This window comes from Ceratina calcarata, unplaced genomic scaffold (genome assembly GCF_001652005.2).
Source record: "Ceratina calcarata isolate Rehan_Ccalc_2016 unplaced genomic scaffold, ASM165200v1 scaffold1624, whole genome shotgun sequence".
NCBI lineage: Eukaryota > Metazoa > Arthropoda > Insecta > Hymenoptera > Apidae > Ceratina > Ceratina calcarata.
The window spans coordinates 1-5,658 of record NW_017137539.1 but is presented as its reverse complement, the minus strand read 5'-3'; the positions used below and the strand labels follow the sequence as shown (position 1 = coordinate 5,658).

Below are 5,658 nucleotides of genomic sequence, written 5' to 3'. Positions count from 1 at the left end.
GATATAATTCTTGAAAGCTTCCGATGTAGCAAGGACATGCATGGATTGATATTTAGTAGATATATCGCGGATGGTGACAGTAATATCAAAAAAAAATTGAGAGATTTCTCATCGTACCCGAACGTAGTAATTAAAAAAATTGTATGTACTAATCATTTTCTGCGTAATCTACGCAATAGAAAACGAGAAGAGGGTCGTACTAATGGTCGAAATCTCTAAAAATTAAAAAAGGTAGTGACCAACAGCGTTTTGAAAATACGAAAAAAACTGCAACGTTTCGCCACAATGAAAATGTCCCATTGCAGTACAAAATTGCTGGTTTGATTAAAGATTTGCAAAATGTACCTAGCTACATATTTGGTGAGCATCAAGATTGTGTCTCGTTAAAGTATTTCTGTGATGGAACGTCAAAAGAAGGCGAGGCAAATCTTGTTCTCTAATTACGAATGGCAGGATTTTATTCAAATATAGAAGAGGCAATGAAACGCGTCACAAATAATGCCGAAAGTTTATTGTACGAGTTTACCAACAATTCTGTAGAAAGTAAATAGTAATTCAATTATTTGTAAATACATTGGCAGTAAAGGTCGTACCCGAACGTAGTAATTAAAAAAATTGTATGTACTAATCATTTTCTGCGTAATCTACGCAATAGAAAACGAGAAGAGGGTCGTACTAATGGTCGAAATCTCTCAAAATTAAAAAAGGTAGTGACCAACAGCGTTTTGAAAATACGAAAAAAACTGCAACGTTTCGCCACAATGAAAATGTCCCATTGCAGTACAAAATTGCTGGTTTGATTAAAGATTTGCAAAATGTACCTAGCTACATATTTGGTGAGCATCAAGATTGTGTCTCGTTAAAGTATTTCTGTGATGGAACGTCAAAAGAAGGCGAGGCAAATCTTGTTCTCCAATTACGAATGGCAGGATTTTATTCAAATATAGAAGAGGCAATGAAACGCGTCACAAATAATGCCGAAAGTTTATTGTACGAGTTTACCAACAATTCTGTAGAAAGTAAATAGTAATTCAATTATTTGTAAATACATTGGCAGTAAAGGTGTACATTTTGGAAAAAAGGTTTTTACGGACCACGCGTAAAAGCAGCAATTGTTCAGCATAATACTCTGAAAGCCACGAGTCGAGCTTCTTACGCGATAGGTAAGAAGCTACTAGCACGAACAACAATATTTGAAGAAAAAAGTATTATTCGTCGTGAGAAACACAAGAAACGCATGACAGCGACAAAACCATTAGATGTCTCTGTTCGTAAGTTTAAATAAAGATCACGGACCGAAAGCTGAATGGCCGGATATCGATGACAATATGTATGAACAGCTGAAATCAGGGGACATCAGCAGAGAAACCGAGACGTACTGAAATATATTATGCGGGGTCAGCATGAAAACCCGCAGTGGCATCACGTACATCGGACATTACTTACTGCTTCGAATTTCGGAAAAATTTGTTGCAAAAGGGAAACGACCTCGGGTCAAAATCTTGTACAAAACATTCTCTATCTCACTGAACTAACAAAAGCCCCAGTTGAGTAGAGTAAAGAAAAAGAGATTTTGGTAAGAAAAAAATTGCAGGAGATTTTGGGGGTAGATGTAAATGATTGCAGTTTATTGATTAACAGCGAATACCCATATTTTGACGCGACGCCTGATGGCATTGTTGGAGACGATACCATCGATGAAATTAAATGTCCTCATCCGGCGCGACACATGTCTTAGCAAAGCAATATATGATCAATTACGATGAATGTGATTTCCCGTGGACTTCGTTTTAATTTGCAGTATGTTACGTTTATAAGAAACTGTAGACGAAAAAATCAAGGAATAATATATATTGTGGTTCGCATGTATTTATCGATGAGAAGTGGACGCGTAAAAGTGCATCGCTGTTGAACGTTTGTGACATATCGAAAAGGTGTATGCCCTCTTAATTTGAAAATCCCATATAGCGAATTTCGACATGCTCTTGTGAATTTACAGAGTAATCAGGTTGTACGACTGGCTACATTTTTATATATATTCTGCCTCGAAGCACACAGGTGAGTACATCATTCTCTTACAGCTACTTGGCTTCTTAGGTAAAATCAATGTGCATGATTAAGAAGCCAGCAAAAATTAATGGTTACAAGTGTGCTAAGAAGGAATGTAATTAACATACGGGCATAAGCCATGAATTAAGCTTCAGGTTCCCATTACATTCGAAAAGGTATGGATCTTTAACTTAACGCCAATGAAAGGATGGAATATATTTTACTTTGAGAATTTTTAAATTATCTGCTTTCAAAAAATTGCCAAGAAACGACCTATTATAATGATTTAATTAATTTTTAAACTAAAGTAAATTACATTACATTTTGGATCAAAACCGTGAGCAGAAGCATGCGGCATAAAACAGCATATTTTACTGGAGAAGCTTCATAAGAACTAGAGAGTTTTTTAAGAGCACAAAACATTTTGCTCCCCAGATGTTTTTAAACAATTCACGTAATCGATTACAGCCACATGCACCACTCCCAGACGCAACAATATTTACAAAGACCTTTGAGGAATAACCACAATTTGATTGTACGATGACAGTCAAAAACGGTAAAATCAAGTGACACAACCATGATTTCTTGATAAGTAAGTATAATTTTTATTAATTTCTATATCTGTTTATTGACATAAATGATTGTTACAATGACATTTACCACTTTTAGAAGATGATGAGATCGAAACAACAGTGTATACAAGTACACACAAGCTATATGAATTATATTGAAAATGGAAATGAAAGCTAAAAGCAAAAAACTTAATATAATTAAAATAAAAGTACTTAATAGGAATGTAAGTAAATTACATTACATTTTGGATCAAAACCGTGAGCAGAAGCATGCGGCATAAAGCAGCATATTTTACTGGAGAAGCTTCATAAGAACTAGAGAGTTTTTTAAGAGCACAAAACATTTTGCTCCCCAGATGTTTTTAAACAATTCACATAATCGATTACAGCCACATGCACCACTCCCAGACGCAACAATATTTACAAAGACCTTTGAGGAATAACCACAATTTGATTGTACGATGACAGTCAAAAACGGTAAAATCAAGTGACACAACCATGATTTCTTGATAAGTAAGTATAATTTTTATTAATTTCTATATCTGTTTATTGACATAAATGATTGTTACAATGACATTTACCACTTTTAGAAGATGATGAGATCGAAACAACAGTGTATACAAGTACACACAAGCTATATGAATTATATTGAAAATGGAAATGAAAGCTAAAAGCAAAAAACTTAATATAATTAAAATAAAAGTACTTAATAGGAATGAAGAAGACCACGTTAGATCCATTCCTTCAAGTTACAGTCTAAAGCGAAGAGTGTTTGTATCATGCGAAAGTACGAAAAGCATTGTTTCTACAACTTCTCTTATAGTCCGAGGCACAATATATGGTTTTTCAACTCAGTCTAGTGTTCTATTGTTTTCCCAGCATTCGCAATATCCTAAATTTGGTTAAAGGGAGTTGACTGAAATAGTCATGACCAGCCAAAGTGCACCTTGTGGTATGTCTGATTGGCATATTTCTGGAAAAACATGAAAAAAACCTGTTTAGATAATTAAATTTACTTTTTAATCATGCTTGGATATCATGTAAATATTAATAAAACCATTACCTGTACTTTAGCCATGCCTGTGGTGCAAGCAAGAAAAGTTGGAGCAGGAGAATTTATCGATACTCCACAAATCTCAGACTTCCAACTCATAGCATGCTTCTTCGGCACATCACAGCAATCTATTAGTCCTTCAGGGCTAATTCCAAACTTCTGGCCAAGGAATTTTAATTACATTTTCCATAATTAAACGACACTTCATATCAGCCAAGTATGCTTGGTATACTTCAATCAGAATTTAAAACAGAAAGCTGCATTTTCTGCATTTCCGGGCTTTTGCATGAACCATCCCCAATTGATTCAGTCGTGGGCATTCAACTTTTAATAAGAAAATCGAGTAAACAGGCAGCTCTGCGTACAATAGACAGGGAATGGCGAACATCATTGAATGACGAACACTTACATTTAATCGTCCCTATATCGCCAGGAAGTCCAGCCTACCAGTTTCTGTCCCACAGCTAGCAGCACTGCACGTCTCTTTGTCGGATGAAGTGTGAATGGCTCGACCTCTTTCATCCATTGTCCAATAACTTCGAACAACGCACGAAACTGAGCATAGGCGCACGTCTATTGTGTGACCCAACGGAAGCTGAGGTACCTGCAAAAAATACAAGTGGAATGTGAAATTGAAAGAACGTATAATGCACCAAGGCGTGCTTCTGTGCAATGTTTAAACGATACCTACCGGGCGTTACATGTTGTTAGCATTGTTACACTTTGCTTCTCAACCATAAACGCCCTGACTGTCTCCTACGTTTCTACTTACATTACAATTAAAATTAAGTATCTTATTGTAAATTAATTGAAAAGCATATGTACTGAATAAATATTTAAATAATTATAACCAGCTTCCGCACAATAATCGAATTCACAGTTTTCGATGTTTATTGTAGAGAAAAAGTTACCGAGTGCTTGCTAGCTTGTCCGATCAGTTGACTAAATTTTAAGTGACGTCTACACGACGTCATCAACTCCGCGGAGGAACTGTCGTGCGAAAATCATTATGCAAAAACTTCGACACGCAATGTAAATGGCATATATGTACGTCTTCGTTTGCCTTTTCGAGCTAATCACTTTGATCTCGGCGATTCTCGCGCATTAGCTTTAACTCTTAGCTTCCGCTCTTTACGACGGAAATGAGAACATAGATCGCCGGTTGATAAGCAACAATCAGAGTCAGATCGAAATCCATGGGTTTTATGTGAGTAAGCATGGTTACGGTGCATGTATTTACGTTTCTTCGGTTAATTCTAGTGATCGCGTTATTATACGCTTTTACTGTTTACCTCAAGGGCCAAACGAAAACTTAGTCTAAACATATATGAAGAATATCCTTCTTCCAACAAACAAGGCTATTGGCAAATCACACATGACCAACCAATCACAAGGGTAGTGACGCCAATGTTTACCCATAATTTTTGACTTTCCCTCTCCACCCGTTTCCGTTTTGAAGTCAAAATCTTAGCGCGGTCAACCTTACTTATCTTCAGTTGCGGGGAAAAGCTCGTTCAATGTGCTCATAATGATCATAGAGAGAGGAAATTACTAGAAAGTAGAAGTTAAGTGTTACCCCAGTGTATTACAATATAACGTGCACATAAGATGATATTATAATTAATACAAAATGAACAAAGACACTAGCAGATGTATGAAGACCAAATTAGCTTTAAGATTCTGTTTCGCGGCACCCACAGAAAACCAGGAAAAAATTTAATGGCATTAAAGACACTTAGACTGATAAAATTATAGATTTTGTACAATATAAGGTTGTGACGAATAGTTACGATACGCCCTCGGTCCCCGAATACGGCTACCGATCCCTCCATACGGAAGTTCGCCACCCGCCGCGCTTGCAAAGACGCCGCGCGGTGATTCACCGGCCGCCGTTAAGGTAGGATTTCCTCGCAGCGTCAGACGTGCGTATCTATACTCTGTTCACCGAGAGTGTGGGACCGTTTCGCGCAGCTTGGAAGGTGG

At 36.8% G+C, this 5,658-nt stretch overlaps 1 long non-coding RNA gene across 2 annotated transcripts; it reads right to left on the bottom strand.

Annotated features, from left to right (window-relative positions):
* Positions 1-3,009: 3,009 nt before the first annotated feature.
* On the bottom strand, positions 3,010-5,575 carry LOC108632626 (uncharacterized). 2 transcript variants are annotated; one of them, XR_003390105.1, is made up of 4 exons: positions 4,367-5,575; positions 4,085-4,279; positions 3,685-3,999; positions 3,010-3,594 (listed from the first exon to the last, which is right to left on the bottom strand). It is a non-coding gene; the product is annotated as an uncharacterized LOC108632626 (long non-coding RNA). The 2 variants fall into 2 exon arrangements; XR_001916980.2 differs by having other exon boundaries at positions 4,085-5,575.
* Between the last annotated feature and the right edge of the window lie 83 nt (positions 5,576-5,658).